The sequence below is a fragment of the Hylobates moloch genome, unplaced genomic scaffold (genome assembly GCF_009828535.3).
Source record: "Hylobates moloch isolate HMO894 unplaced genomic scaffold, HMol_V3 SCAFFOLD_4, whole genome shotgun sequence".
NCBI lineage: Eukaryota > Metazoa > Chordata > Mammalia > Primates > Hylobatidae > Hylobates > Hylobates moloch.
In genome coordinates, this window is record NW_026652279.1 from 32,984,046 (window position 1) to 33,000,408 (window position 16,363).

General features: G+C 49.4%; 1 non-coding gene and 1 pseudogene across 1 annotated transcript; both read right to left on the reverse strand.

Annotated features, from left to right (window-relative positions):
• Positions 1 to 14,579: 14,579 nt before the first annotated feature.
• Positions 14,580 to 14,687, reverse strand: LOC116467730 (small nucleolar RNA U13). The gene has a single exon (XR_004247932.1). It is a non-coding gene; the product is annotated as a small nucleolar RNA U13 (small nucleolar RNA).
• A 688-nt stretch (positions 14,688 to 15,375) lies between these two features.
• On the reverse strand, positions 15,376 to 15,487 carry LOC116467733 (small nucleolar RNA U13; annotated as a pseudogene).
• Positions 15,488 to 16,363: the final 876 nt, after the last annotated feature.

Here is a 16,363-nt window from a genome sequence, read left to right on the forward strand (position 1 = left end):
AAGAAGCAGTTGATGCCTGAGGGGCAGAGGAAGCTTGGGCTGGGTCTCTTTTCTGCCAGGGACACCCCAGGTTCCCCCCATTGGGTTTGTGTTGGAGAGGGCTCTTTGGTGATTGGCAGGGGCACCCTCACCCCGACCTCCCCATGAGGGAAGCGTCACTCTCCTGAGCACATAGGCCTGGGTGAGAAGTCCCTTGCCCGGGTCTGGTAGCCACATTGATCCCACAATGGCAGGAACAACCCACCCCATGGTCGAGGTTCCCCCCACCCCTGGATCCTGGGCTGAAGACATTTCCTACAGAGAAGTGTTCTCACCCCCTCTCAGACACAAACGCCAGTGTCCAGGGGCTCAGGGCCTATGCCTGGGGGTTGGGGGGCTCTGACCTGTTGTTATTCCGAGTTAGGACTTAACACCACGAGGGGCTCCTGCTCCTGTGATGTGACCAGCACAGAGATGTTACCAGGCACACAGTAGATGCTCAGGTTAGATAAGTGCCTGAATCAGGTCTCTGGCACTGGGAAGCCCATGAAATCTATAGCCCGCCCACCAATATAATTAGGGGTCTATTCCTGGTCACTCAAATAAGGGGTTCTCTGCTGAAAGGGACTCTCAAATAGCAGGGCTGCTGGTCGGTCACCCTGAGGAGGAAGGGGGGGCCTAGCAGTGCTGCACCACCTTGCCAAGCCTGACTCTGAGACAAACTGACATGATGGGGCTCAGAGCAGCCTGCCGTTGAAACTCAGGTGTGCCCTGACTGTCCTGTGGCTCTGGGCAGGTCATTTCTCCTCTCTGGGCCTTGGTTTCCTCAAACCTGGGATCCTATTCCCTGTCCCATTTGCATCCCGGGGAGGCCTGAAGAGACCCCAGGAGGGGAGTGCTTTGTGCACTGAAGGCCCAGAGCCCTGGCTCTCAAGACAGGCCTGGCTCCAAGCACCTGCCATCCTTCCCAGGGAGAAGGAAGGCCTGATGTCTTAACTCCCCATTCTCTTCTGAATGCCAGGAAGAACCAGAGTGCGCGTGTGCCCCTTGGAAGACAAACCCACAACCAGGCCTGTCTGAGCCCGGCCATCCCCACGCTCCCCCGAGGCTCAGACCTGGGCCAGTCTGTCCCTAGGACCCTCTGAGGCCTCTGCCCAAACCACACAACTGCCCAGACCCCAGAGCAAACTGAGACAGCACAGGTCCACTCCTTGACTTCAAAGTATGGAAGGTGAGGCTGGGCCCAGAGGGTCTTGCTCAAAGCCCCCACGATGTTCACTCCTGAGCCCCCACCTGCAAGTCCAAGCTGGGTGCTGGGTGCTGGGTCCCAGAGGCGAGTCTGCTTTGCTGCCTCCAAGGGCTCCCAAAGCTCCAACCTGGACGCCTCTCCTCCCTGCACACATTTGCCTCCGGGCTCAACTGAGGGCTGGGTTTGGCCAGCCCTGCCCTCAGGAAAGCCAGGAGGCAGGGGGGCCCCTTCCCTGTCCTCACCTTCACTCTGGCTACTCCCATCCCCACCCAGCCCACCCACCTCCTGCCTGGGCCTCTGCCCCAGCGTCCTCCTGACCTGGTCCTGCCTGGGCTTCTTGTGGCTGCAGAGAGCATCCTCAAGCAAGACCCCTAGCCACTAGCTCCCAACTCCCTCACTCAGACCTTTTCCATGGTCCTCGTGGCCCTCGGGCTCCTTAGGGCCCAGCATTGGCCACTCTCCCCTGACCTGGCCACACATAGCCACACGCTGCTCTGCCACCCCCAGTCTGAGCTGCTCCCTGCAGACTGACCATCTCAGGCCTCCTGCGGTGTAATGGGCTTCTCCAAGCCAAGAGTTCCTGTTCCCAAACATCCTGAACTGGAGCCCCAGGCCCCAGGAACAGCCATCTGGCCCTGACCCTGAGCTCCCAGACACTCCCATGACCCTGCAGAGGGCAGGAGGCCAGGCCCCATACTGCCCAGGGGTTGCAGCCGCTGACCATAGTTCCGCACTGGAGGGCTAAGCCCCAGCTCAGAGAAAGCTCTGGACTCAGCTCGTGTCCACTGTGTGCTTTCAACAGGCCATTGCAAGCAGCCCTGTCTACAGCTCTGGCTACGGAGGCCACAGTGGGTCGGGCTCATCCCCACCTAGGCTCCTGGGATCTGGTCCTGTCCTTGCCACACTTGGGGCTGGGGCTTCAGGGACTCCCCTGCAGGAAGGCAGTGCCCCTCAGTGACTGGCCACACATATAATGCCACTGTCACCTCAGAGCAGTCGGCCCAGGGAACAAGCTGTAGACATGGAGGTTTCCCTTTCATATCAGATTTTAAAAGATTTGTTTCGGCCGGGCGCAGTGGCTCATGCCTGTAATCCCAGCACTTTGGGAGGCCAAGGCGGGCGGATCACAAGGTCAGGAGATTGAGACTGTCCTGACTAACACGGTGAAACCCTGTCTCTACTAAAAACACAAAAAATTAGCCGGGCGTGGTGGCGGGCGCCTGTAGTCCCAGCTATTTGGGAGGCTGAGGCAGGAGAATGGTATGAACCCAGGAGGTGGAGCTTGCAGTGAGCTGAGATGGCGCCACTGCACTCCAGCCTGGGCGACAGAGTGAGACTCTGTCTCAAAAAAAAAAAAAAAAAAAGATTTGTTTCTTAGCACAGCAATTGGGTCTGCTGAATTCTGGCCCTTCACTCTGCCAGGAAGCTCCATGGTCTGTGCTGGTTGGTGGGAAGCAGGAGAGGTGTGGCCCATTGAGAAGCCAGCACATGGCAGAGGAGGCTGGGAGAGGGGAGAGTGTGGCCAGGTGGCCCCAGGGAGCTCCCTGGAGCCAGGTGAGTAGGGCCTGCCTGCTCCTGCCTTGCTCCACTTGTGGTCTGTGGGCCAGCGGCGTGGGCATCATCCAGGAGCCCATACAAAAATGCAGAACCTCAGCCTGTACCCCAGACCTCCTGAGTCAGAATCTGAATTTTAAGAAGATCCCCAGGGGGATCCTCATTGTGTGCACATAACTGAGGAACTCTGGTCAACACAGCCTGCTCCCTGCACAAGCATGGCCCAGGGTCAGGCCCTGACATCCTAGAATTTTCAGGTTCTTCCATTGGCCTGAAGGATCTTATCCATTTATGTCTTGGTCAAGTGTCTTTTCCTTCCTTCCTACAAGTGCCAACTTCATCTGCAGACTTCAAGGTCAACGGGCTCACAGCGGCCGGGCGCCGTGGCTCATGCCTGTAATCCCAGCACTTTGGGAGGCCGAGGCGGGCAGATCATGAGGTCAGGAGATCGAGACCATCCTGGCTAACATGGTGAAACCCCGTCTCTACTAAAAAAAATACAAAAAAATTAGCTGGGCCTGGTGGCAGGCACCTGTAGTCCCAGCTACTTGGGAGGCTGAGGCAAGAAAATGGCGTAAATCCGAGGGACAGAGCTTGCAGTGAGCCGAGATCACGCCACTGCACTTTAGCCTGGGCGACAGAGCGAGACTCTGTCTCAAAAAAAAAAAAAAAAGGCCAGGCGAGGAGGCTCACGGCTCGCTCCTCAGCAAGGCTCAGACTCCATCCCATAGCCAGAGACAGCGCCACGAATGGAGTCAGCAGGACCCCTGCATCACCCTGACACCCAGACACTCTCCCCAGGGCACTTTCATCATCCAAGCGCTACTCTGCCTGGAAACATGCAAGCTTGTCATCCCTAATAGTGTTTTTGTTGTTGTTGTTGTTTATTTTCTTCATGTTACCTTGTCTAAGACCTAATATGGTCCTTGATCTCTTCTTGATCCTTGACCAACTTGACGCTGTAGACTCTCTGGGCAGAAAAGATATAAATTCACATATAGATGCCAAATATGGTGCATTTTCAGGTGTGAGTAGATGTTTGGCTGAAGGCTGCTCAATTTCCATGTCTAGAATCTTCAAACTTCTATCAGATCGGCGGCTACAGCCACCCAAGGGGATGGGGGCTGGTATTTATTGCGAGGTTTCTGTAAACTTGTATTGTTCTCAGCATTGTACAAGAATTCATAAGACAGTTTAGGTGCTTTGCCTCAAATTGCACATCTAGTCAGTGGCAGAGGTAAGATTTGAACCCTGCACATCTGGGCTCCAGGGACTGGACCTTAACCCTGGAAATCCTGAGAGTGGACATTGGGTATTTGAGGGCGAGACAGTGGCTGCAGCGACAGCTACCACATAATCAGGATTAGATTCAACAACATGGACATAATTCTAAATGAACATTTCTGAAAGTAACACCCCTTATAGGGATCTCCCTGAAGGAAATTTTTTTTTTTTTGAAACAGGGTCTAGCTCTGTCACCCAAACTGGAGTGCAGTGGCACCATCTCAGCTCACTGCCACCTGCGCCTCCCGGGATCAAGCCATCCTCCCACCTCAGCCTCCTGAGTAGCTGGGGCCACAGGTATGTGCCACCACATCTGGCTAATTTTTATATTTTTTGTAGAGATGGGGTCTTGCTCTGTTGCCCAGGCTGGTCTTGAACTCCAGGGCTCAAGTGATCCTTTCACCTCAGTCTCCCACAGTGCTGGGTTCCAGCCATGAGCCACTGGGCCTGGTCTAAACTTTACAATTTTCTGTAAGAAGTATATATTATGTTAACTCTGAAAGAAACTCTGAAAGAGTCATGAAAACAATATAACATTTAAAAATGCTTATGATGCAGTATTCACTGAACGACTCAGAACACCAAAATACAGAAATTTGAAATGTTATGACTGATGTAAAAACTAGAGTCTGGGACTGGCAGGTGGCTCATGTCTGTAATCCCAGCACTTTGGGAGGCCGAGGCAGGCGGATCACCTGAGGTCAGGAGTTCGAGACCAGTCTGACCAACATGGTGAAACCCCATCTCTACTAAAAATACAAAATTAGCTGGTGTGGCGGTGGGTGCCTATAATCCCTGCTACTTGGGAGGCTGAGGCAGGAGAATTGCTTGAATCCGGGAGGCAGAGATTGCAGTGAGCCTAAATCGTGCCACTGCACTCCAGCCTGGGCAACAGAGTGAGACTCCATTTCAAAAAACAAACAAACAAAAAAACTAGAGTCTGGATATGAGAAGGTTAAGGGACCCTTAAGGTGGTTAAAGGACCCTTAAGGTGGTTAAGGTAAGAGGATTTAAACCCCAACAGGCAGCAACTTTCTTCCCTTTCTTCTTCCTCTCCTCTTCCTCTTCCTCCTCTCTTTTCTTCTCCTCCTCCCACCGTCCTCCTTCCTGGGCAGGGTGTGGGTCATCGTGGCTTTCTACGTGTGCACTGAAGCTGTTACCTGTGTGATGCCAGTGAGCCCGCTGGGGCCCTCTGGCCACTGAGTCCTTTCCAGATGGCACCGAGTCCCTGGACGAGACCCTCGAGTCCCGCACACCCCTCTGCTTCCTGGCACATGTTATACGTTCTCCGCTGCAGACCCGGAGTCAGTCATTACTCCAAGGAGCCCTTGAGGGTTGTGTTGTTCTTAAAACAAACTTCTAAGTTCTGTCCTGTACTTTGCCTGGTGTTCCTTTCTCCTGTTGTTTTAAACATTGTCTTCCATGTGAGGGCTGTTCCTCAGGTCTGGGGATTCCTGGAAGCCTAAGTGCCCAGATAGGGCTTATCAATGGGTGGGCTCCTCCCTGTTGGGTGATTTTGGGCCAAGCTGTTCTTTCACTGGGGAGGGGTCCCCTAATGTCTGTAGCCAGAGAGAAGAGTTCTTTTCCCTGAAGCATTTCCATTTCTCCAGCACAGGATCTTCTAATCTCCTTCCTGGGGGTGGTGGGGATGGGAGAAACCCCATTGCCTGCGCTGGGTAGCCAGTCAGGAAGGAAGCCAGGAGCCTGCGGCAGGAACTGTGGACGTTCCCGTCTATTTTTGGCCCTGTACCAAATTTTTGCCCTCCACTCTGCCTGCTGTCCCAAGGCTGGGGTTCTGTTTTCAATTTCTTAAAAAATGAACCCCTGCCCCCCACATTTCCATTTGGACGGGGTGAAGCGGTGGTCCCTAGATGCAGAAATCAGGGAGGGGCCTGAGGGTTACAAATGCTGGGAGCTAGACTTCCGGGCAAGCCCTGATTTTCAGGCCTCTCTCGTGATCTGTGGTGATCTGCAGCATCTGAGTGCTGACCCCTGGGGATCCTGGGGGCACAGTGGCTGCTTCTCCTCAGGTTTCCCCCTGCCAGCCCCACTGTGATCTGTGGAAGCGGCCACTGCCTCCATCCACTCTCCGCCTCACAGAAGCATGTTGGCCTTTCTTCCCCATAGTCACTTCCCCTCATTCCCTTTGTCCTTGTGGATTTATCTCTTTTTAAAAATAGGCCAGGTGCGGTGGCTCATGCCTGTAATCCCAGCACTTTGGAAGGCCAAGGTGGGCAGGTCACCTGAAGTCAGGAGTTCGAGACCAGCCTGGCCAACATGGCGAAACCCTGACTCTACTAGAAATACAGAAATTAGCCAGGCATGGTGGTGCACATCTGTAATCCCAGCTACTCGGGGGACTAAGGCAGGAGAATCGCTTGAACCCAGGAATCAGAGGTTGCAGTGAGCCCAGATTGTGCCACTACACTCTAGCCTGGGTGACAGAATGAGACTGTGTCTCAAAAATAAATAAATAAATAAATAGAAATTAAATTGAATTAAATTTAAAAAATAAAAATAACTGCCAAGGAATTCTGGTGGGGTGTGCGTAGGGACAGGAGACCCCCTCTCCCCCGCGTGGTCAATATGCCAAGTGTAGCTGGAAGCCTAGGGCAGGCTCCAGAGGCGTCCCCACAGCACAGGTTGTCTGTGATGGTTGTCTCTTGTGACAGATGACCATATGAATTGGGTCACTCTTGTCACACCCAAATAAAACAGAGTCCAGAGGCGGGGGTCAGGAGGGTGGCACATAACACCGCTCCAGGAATGTCATTCTCTGCAGCCTGACTTCTGAGGCTGCCTGGTCCAACCTGAAACCAGTTTTTTGTTTTGTTTTTTTGAGATGGAGTTTTTGCTCTTGTTGCCCAGGCTGGAGTGCAATGGCGTGACCTCAGCTCACTGCAACCTCCGTCTCCTGGGTTCAAGCAATTCTCCTGCCTCAGACCCCCAAGTAGCTGGGAGATTACAGGCATGAGCCACCATGCCCGGCTAATTTTTTGTATTTAGTAGAAATGGGGTTTCACCATGTTAGTCAGGCTGGTCTCGAACTCCTGACCTCAGGTGATCCATCCGCCTTGGCCTCCCAAAGTGCTGGGATTACAGGCATGAGCCACCGCACTCAGCCGAAGCCAGTCTTATCTGATAGGTACTGATACCACCCGTTGTGACTCTAAGATGAGTTTCACTCGCTGTCACTCACCAGTTAGAGCTGGCCAGCATCCCCAAATTTTACTGGTGCCAATGAACTTTCCGAAAAACAGTATGTACCATTTCTCCTTTTTATAACACCTCCAACCTCCTCTTTGTTCTTCAGACATATTGAAGACCACTTACTTGGTCTGTGTGTAAGACCCAAATTGCTTCCCACATAAAATGTTAAATTTAGAGATTTGTCTCTATATTTTAATCCTTGATTTTTACACTCTGGAAGGTGCTCTTCTGGCTGTACCCAGCCTTCTGCTGAAATCGCTCATAAGGAGTTTCAGGTGGTGTCAGCCTCATCTCTTCCTTTGTTAAGTTCCTCAGAAAGAAATTTACCAAGATATTCGCAGGATGAACTGAATTTAGAGGTTCATCTGGGAGACTTGAATCTTGCTGTCATGAACGGGTACATTTTTTGTTTATTCAAACCTTCTTTCTGTTCTCAACAACATTTTGCTATCATTGTTTTTTAACAAACTAAATTTAAAAAACTTCTTTTAGAGATGGAGTCTCACTATGTCTCCCAGGCCGCTCTCAAACTCCTGGCCTCAAGAGACCCTCCCGCCTCAGCCTTCCAAAGTGCTAGGGTTACAGGTGTGAGCCACTGCACCTGGCCAATAAACCAAATTTTAGTATCCCACGAAAGCTCTGGATCTGTGTGGTACAAACAGGCTTTTTAGAAGTCCTCAGGCTTGTCAAAAGCCCACGGGGAAGGGACAGAGAAGCCAGGAGGATTCTGTTAGGCTGATTTATCTTATATAGGAGGTATTGCCTAGAAGCTTGAAAAAAGGGCTTAGTGCTAAAAACGTTGGAGAATCATTACTCAACTTTTAAAAAACTTGTGGTACAATATAGAAACATAAAACTTACCATCTTTGTTATTTTTTAAGAGCACAGTTCAGTAGCGTTAAGTCTGTTCCCATTGTTAGGCAGCCAGGCTCCAGAGCATTCTCACCTGAGAACTGAAACTCCATACCCACTTAACAGCTCCACATGCCTCCTCCTCGAGTCTGCACTCTAGACTTTTTAAAGGCAACTGAATGGGTGACTTCAGTCACAAAATAAAATTACCCACGTTTGCTGAAGGATACAACATAAATATATAAATTTTCTAAAGGCCTTTCTGTGAGATAATTCAACTTTCTATTTTTTTTTTTTTTTTGAGACGGAATCTCACTCTGTTGCCCAGGCTGGAGTACAGTGGCGTGATGTCAGCTCACTGCAACCTCTGCCTCCCGGGTTCAAGTGATTCTCCTGCCTCAGCCTCCCGAGTAGCTGGGATTAGAAGCACCTGCCACCACACCCAGCTAATTTTTGTATTTTTAGTAGAGACGGGGTTTCACCATGTTGGCCAGGCTGGTCTCGATCTCCTGACCTCATGATCTTCCCGCCTCGGCCTCCCAAAGTGCTGGATTACAGGCATTGGCCACTGTGCCCCGCCAATTCAACTTTCTAAACTCAATGGAAGGAATGATTCTTCAGGTTATGATGGGGGTCCATGGAGCTTTTCTGAAATGGAGGACATCAAATGAAGAGTGTATTCCAGGCTCTGGCCTTGGTCGTATTGACTGACAGGTAGGTGCAAATCCAACAGCCCGGGTGAACCGCAGAAGCTGCCTTCCCTTTTTATTATGGAATCTTTGTAAACCGAAAGCCTCAAAGTTGCCTCCCCTCCCCTCCTTTGCCCTGCCCTCCCCTCCCCTCCCCGGCCCTCCCCTGCCCTCCCCTCCCTTCCCTTCTCTTCTCTCTTTTCTCTTTTCTTCTCTTTTCTTTTTCTTTTCTTTTTTTTGAGACAGGATCTCACTCTCTTGCTCAGGCTAGAGTGCAGTGATGCAATCTTGGTTCTCAGCAACCTTTGCCTCCCGGGTTCAAGCGATTCTCCTGCCTCAGCCTCCTGAGTAGGTGGGACTACAAATGTGCACCACCATGCCCAGCTAATTTTTGGATTTTTTTGTAGAGATGAGGTTTTGTCTTGTTGCCCAGGCTGGTCTTGAACTCCTTACCTCAAGTGATCCAGCAACCTTGGCCGCTCAAATTGCTGGGATTACAGGCATGAGTCACTGCACTGGGCCCCAAAGTTGTTTTCTAATTAGCAGGGATACAAAGATCCCAAATAGCAGCATAAAATTGTATCTATATCCCTATAAAAGTCTGAACAAAAAACAGAATAGGATATCGGTGCGGTTGCACTGACGCCCTGAGGTGCTGCCTGGCTCCAGTCTTTGCTTCCCACCCCACAGCAAGGGGAAAGGGAGGACCAGTCACCCCTTTCCTTAAGGGCACGGCCCAAAGCACCTGCCTGCATCGCCTTGGCTAGGACTTGGTCACGCGGGCGCAGCTCACTGAGAGCATCTGGGAAATGTCTGTATTCTGCACGGCCCTGTGCCTGGCTAAAATTCCATTCCCGTGGAAGAAGGGGAGTACAATTCAGAGGCCAAGCAAGCAATCCTTGCCACACTGAGTGATCCCTGCCCAGCTTGAAGGGGTGGCTGGAAAAGGCCTGGTGCTTTGGGTTAACTAAAGATGCCTTTCAGTTCCATCTCCCTCAAATGCAGCTGTGTTGCCTTTGGAGGCTTTCTTCCTCTAACCATAAGTTTTCTCATTTGAAAAAATGAGGATAATTCTTCTTAGCTTGCAGGGTTTTCTGAAGATTAGAAACGATATATATGGCTGAGTGCAGTGGCTCATGCCTATAATCCCAGCACTTTGGGAGGCTGAGGAAGGAGGGTTGCTTGAGCCCAGGAGTTCAAGACCAGCCAGGGCAACACTGTGAGATCCCATCTCTACCAAAAAAAAAAAAAATTAGCTGGGCATGGTGGCACGTGCCTGTGGTTCCAGCTACTCGGGAGGCTGAGGTGGGAGGATTGCTTGAGTAGGAGAGGTAGAGGCTGCAGTGAGCCATGATTGTGGCACTGCACTCCAGCCTGGGCAACAGAATAGGAACTTGTCTCAAAAAAAAAAAAAAAAAGAAAAGAAATGATATGTAATGCATATATAATAATGATATATGTGGAACAAATAGCTGCTGCTCACCAAAGAGATGTTTCCACTGTAATTAGTAGTGCCAAGTATATGATTTTTTTTTTTTTTTTTGAGACAGAGTCTTGCTCTTTCACCAAGGCTGGAGTGCAGTGGCATGATCTCGGCTTACAGCAACCTCCGCCTCCTGGGTTCAAGCGATTCTCCTGTCTCAGCCTCCCAAGTAGCTGGGACCACAGGCGTGCACCACCACACTCAGATAATTTTTGTATTTTTAGTAGAGATGGAGTTTCACCCTCTTGGCCAGGCTTGTCTCGAACTCCTGACCTCAAGCCTCCCAAAGAGCTGGGATTACATGAGTGAGCCACTGCGCCCGGCCCTGCCAAGTATATGATTAAGCAAACGAACATTACAGACTGTGATGGTTATTTTATGTGCCAACTTTGCTGGGCCCTGGTATTGAGATATGTGGTCAAATATTATTCTGGGTGTTTCTGTGAGGGTGTTTTGGATGAGATTAGCATTTGAACAGTGGACTTTGAGAAAAGCAGATTGCCCTCTGTAATCATGTGGGCCTCATCCAGTCAGTTGAAGGCCTGAAAAGAACAAAAAGACTGACCTCCCCTGAGCAAGAGGGGATCTGCAGTAACAGCCTTTGGACTTGACCTGTGGTTCTGTGTCTCTGGGTCTCCAGGCAGCCGGTCCAGCATGCAGGTTTTTGACTTGCCAACCTTCATCATCATATGAACCATTTCCTTCAACTCTCTCTCTGTACACACTTCCTATTGGTCATTTCTCTGGAGAACCCTGACTAATACACGGATGCTAATGTTTATTTTCCAGGGGACATTCAGACACAGGGTCAATCCTTTGCACTCCCGAGTATTTGTAATGATGATTTCTGCCCTGCTTTTTTCCTTTCTTCATCCAGCATTTTAGGGCCAACTTTATTTTAAGTGGGGTGCGGAGAAGAACGACAAGGAAGAGGGAAAATTCTTGCTATTGAAAATTCATCTGGGGGCCGGGCAAGGTGGCTCACACCTGTAATCCAGCACTTTGGGAGACCAAAGCAGGTGGATCACCCGACGTTAGGAGTTCGAGACCAGCCTGGACAACATGGTGAAACCCTGTCTCTACCAAAAATACAAAAATCAGCCGGCATGGTGGCAAGTGCCTGTAATCCCAGCTACTCGGGAGACTGAGGCAGGAGAATCACTTGAACCCAGGAGGCGGAGGTTGCAGTGAGCTGAGATCACGCACTGCACTCCAGCATAGGCAACAGAGCAAGACTCTATCTAAAAAAAAAAAAAAAAAAAAAAGAAAGAAAAAAGAAAAGAAAATGCATCTGGGGCTGAGCATGGTGAGTCACGCCTGTAATCCCAGCACTTTGGGAGGCAAACATGGGTGGATCACTTGAGCCCAGGAGTTCGAGACCAGCCTGGCCAACATGGTGAAACCCCATCTCTACTAAAAATACAAAAATTAGCTGGGTATGGTGGCGCACACCTGTAGTCCCAGCTACTGAGGAGGCTGAGGCAAGAGAATCGCTTGAACTTGGGAGGCAGAGGTTGCAGTGAACCGAGATTGCTCCACTGCACTCCAGCCTGGGCAACACAGCAAAACTCTGTCTCAGAAAAACAAACAAACAAACAAACAAAAAAAAGAAAATGCATCTTAACTTTGACCCTCCAAATGAGCTTACTTTATTTTATTTATTTTTTTTTTTTGAGACAGGGTCTCACTCTGTCGTTCAGGCTGGAGTGCAATGGTGCAATCTTTTTTTTTTTTTTTTTTGTGAGCAACAAGGCTGTTTATTCACTTGGGTGCAAGTGGGCTGAGTCTGAAAAGAGAGTCAGCGAAGGGAGATGGGAGAGGGGCAGCTTTATAGGACTGAGGTAGGCAGTGGAATGTTACAGTTAGAGGTGGTTATCTATTGTCAGCAGAGGAGGGGGTCACAAGGTCCATGGTGGGGAGATCATAAGATTCATTGTCCAGAAGAAGAATGTCACAAGGTTGATTGATCAGTTGGGGCAGGGCAGGAACAAGTCTTAATGGTGGAACGTCGTTAAGGCTGGTCAATCAGTTAAGGCAGGAGCTTCTTTTGTTTCACTTCTTTTGTGTTTTTTTGGCTGCTCCAGACTTCTTGGCTCCTGCAGGCAATGGTGCAATCTTGACTCACTGCAACCTCCCTCCACCTCGTGCCTCAGCCTCTCGAGTAGCTGGGATTACAGGTGTGTGCCACCAGGCCCAGCTGGTTTTTGTATTTTTAGTAGAGACAGGGTTATGCCATGTTGGCCAGGCTGGTTTCCAACTCCTGGCCTCAAGCGATCCACCCACCTCGGCCTCCCAAAATGTTGGGATTACAGGAGTGAGCCACTGCACCCGGCCGAACTTTACTTTTTCCCAAATCAACTTTAGGGATTCTGTCCCAAGAAAACACATCTAGGTGTGGAAAAAGTTTTATTTACAAAGAATTCAAATACAATGTGCTATGGTTTGCTTTTTTTTTTTTTTTTTGACAGAATTTCACTCTTGTCATCCAGGCTGGAGTGCAATGAATGGTGTGATCTTAGCTCACTGCAACCTCTGCCTCCCAAGTTCAAGTGATTCTCCTGCCTCAATCTCCCAAGTAGCTGGGATTACAGGTGCCCACCACCATGCCCAGCTAATTTTTGTATTTTTAGGAGAGATAGAGAGTTTCATCATGTTGGCCAGGCTAGGCTGGTCTCAAACTCCTGACCTCAGGTGATCCGCCCTCCTTGGCCTCCCAAAGTGTTGGGATTACAGGCATGAGCCACTGCACCTGGCCTGGTTTGCTATTTGACCCCTCCAAATTTCATGTTAAAATGTGATCCCCAGTGTTGAAGGCGAGGCCTGGTGGAAGGTGGGTCATGGGAGTACACCCCTCATGACTTGGTGCAGTCCTCACACTAATGAGATAATGAGTGAATTCTCACTATGTTAGTTCCCAAGAGACCTGATTTTCAAAAAGAGCCTGGCACCTCCCTCCCCTCTTTCCTGCTCCCTCTCTCACTGTGTGACCCACCAGCTCCCCTTCACCTCCAACATGAGTGAAAGCTTCCGAGGTCTCAGTAGGAGCAGATGCTGGCACCAGGCTTCCTGAACAGCCTGCAGAACTGTGAGCTAAATAAACCTCTTTTCTTTATAAATTACCCAGTCTCGGGTATTCCTTTATAGAGACACAAATAGACTAAGACACAATGCCATTTGTGGGGGCAGGGGGGGCTTGGAAACAACCTAGATATCCCAGAAAAGGTGTGGCATAGAAATGATCTTCATGAAGGATTTGATTGAAGTAGTGATTGGAATTCTAATATTGACTGGAAAATGCCAGTAAGTGAAAAAAGCTGAATAGCTGTTTATCATTGCAATTTCCCACCCAAACTTAAATGTTCCTCAATAAAAGATGAATTAATAAAAATAAAATGAATGAATACAGTAAAATCCAAAATGACTAAGTAGGCCAGGCATGGTGGCTCATGCTTGTAATCACAGCACTTTGAGAAGCCAAGGTGGGTGGATCACTTGAGCTCAGGAGTCCGAGACCAGCCTGGCCAACATGACAAAATCCTGTCTCTACAAAAAGATATTAGCCAGATATGGTAGCATGCTCCTCTAGTCCCAGCTTCTCAGGGAGGCTGAGGTGGGAGGTTAGCTTGAGCCCAGAAGGTTGAGGTTGCAGTGAGCTGAGATCGCACCACTGCATCTCAGCCTGGGAGACAGAGTGAGACTCTGTATCAAAAAAAAAATTGACTAAGTAAAAACAGATGAACCATGAAAATATGTTCTCAATTACTCTAATAAATAAAACAATCGTAAATATGTATTTAAATATATGGGTGTGTATATACACACATACCCACCCACATATGTATATATACACACACATTTTGGGGAGAAAGCCTGGAAGGATATTCCGTCAAAGTTAGGAAGAAATCTCTCTCTGGAGGGGGCTGGATTTCAATTTCAGGCCTTTTATTATTATTATTATTATTATTTTTTTTTTTGAGACGGAGTCTCGCTCTGTCGCCCAGGCTGGAGTGCAGTGGCGCCATCTCGGCTCACTGCAAGCTCCGCCTCCCAGGTTCACACCATTCTCCTGCCTCAGCCTCCCGAGTAGCTAGGACTACAGGTGCCCGCCACCGCCCCCAGCTAATTTTTTGTATTTTTAGTAGAGACAGGGTTTCACCGTGTTAGCCAGGATGGTCTCGATCTCCTGACCTCGTGATCTGCCCGTCTCAGCCTCCCAAAGTGTTGGGATTACATGCGTGAGCCACCGCGCACGGCCTAGGCCTTTTATTATTATTTTTCATGTCTGGTAGGTAATGTGCTGACATCATAACAAGGTTTGAGAAAAGAACTTCTCACTCACACAAGAATGAGAAAAGCCAATTATCACACTTATAAACTACAAAAGGCTCCTAATTTTCTTTATAGTTTTAGAGAAAAATTTTTGGTTATGATCATGAATTAGTTATATATAGCCAGGAAAATCAATAAAGCTATTTCCATTTCTTAAAGAAGGGAAAAAGTTGGGCTAGATAATTTGTGTGGTTATGATCTCAACTATACATAACTGTTTGGAGAAGGACACCAGAAGGAAATACCGCAATGGCGAGCCCCATTATTCCCTCCGTGCCTTCACGCTGGTGTGTTTACTTTCTAAGAATGTATCTTTTCCAGAGGTAGAAAAGAGAAAAGCTGGGATGCTTAGACTAACCGTGTGTTAATAGTGACTGTCTTTGGCTGAAAGAGCTTACAGAGATTGCTGTATTACTTAAAACAAAATTATTACTATGTATTGTGGTAAAACATACATGGCATGGACCGGGCATGGTGGCTTACGCCTGTAGTCCCAGCACTTTGGGAGACAAAGGCAGGTGGATCACTTGAGGTCAGGAGTTCAAGACCAGCCTCGTCAATATGGCAAAACCCTATCTCTACTAAAAAAATCCAAAAATTAGCTGGGCAAGGTGGTGCATGCCTGTAATCCCCGCTACTGAGGGGGCAGAAGAATCGCTTGAACCCAGGACGCAGAGGCTGCAGAGAGCCAAGATCGGCCTGGGTGGCAAAGCGAGACCCTGTCTCAAGAATAAACCCCCAAAACAAACCATACATGGCATAGTATTTACGAGAGAACATAGCATTTTGAGAGAAGCACATCTCACTCACACAAGAGCAAGAAAAGCCAATCATCACACTTTTAAACTACAAAAGGCTCCTAATTTTCCTAATTTTAAGCATCCATAAAATCTGTAAAGTGCAGAGTGCAGGGACCTTAGGCACATTCACACTGCTGTGCCACCGTCAACACCATCCATCTCAGAATGCTTCCATCTTCCCAAACTGAAACTCTGTCCCCACCAAACTCCCTGTGCGCCCCCTCCCCCAGCCTTGACGGCCACCACCCACTTTCTGTCTTGGAATGTGACCACTCTAGGGCCCCCAGGCCGTATTGGTCCCTCTTCTGGGCATGCTCATAAACTTCTGTCTTGGTGCAAAGAAGTTGGGCAAGAGCTGAAGGAGGAGGCTTGGTCCTGACCGAGAGGCTTGCAGGGGTAAAACAGCACCTGCACAGCTGGGTGGGGTCCAGGCAGTGCTGACCCAGTGTCCATGGGACTCCAGGAAAGCAAGGCTTTGCCCCCTGCCTAGGAGACGACAGGAGAGTTTTAACTAAATACATTTTGTAGGTCGGGCACGGTGGCTCAGGCCTGTAATCCCAGCACTTTGGGAGGCCGAGGCTGGTGGATCACGAGGTCAGGAGATCGAGACCATCCTGGTTAACACGGTGAAACCCCGTCTCTACTAAATATACAAAAAATTAGCCAGGCGTTGTGGCGCATGCCTATAATCCCAGCTCCTCGGGAGGCTGAGGCAGGAGAATGGCGTGAACCCAGGAGGCGGAGCTTGCAGTGAGGCGAGATTGCACCACTGCACTCCAGCCTGGGCGACAGAGCGAGACTCTGTCTCAAAAAATTAAAAAATTAAAAAAAAATACATTTTATGATCATTTTCCTTCCCTGTCATTATAATACGGGAAATCCACAGGGATTTTCTATTTTGCCACCATTGTATCGGTCTTCTCCTTTCCTTCGG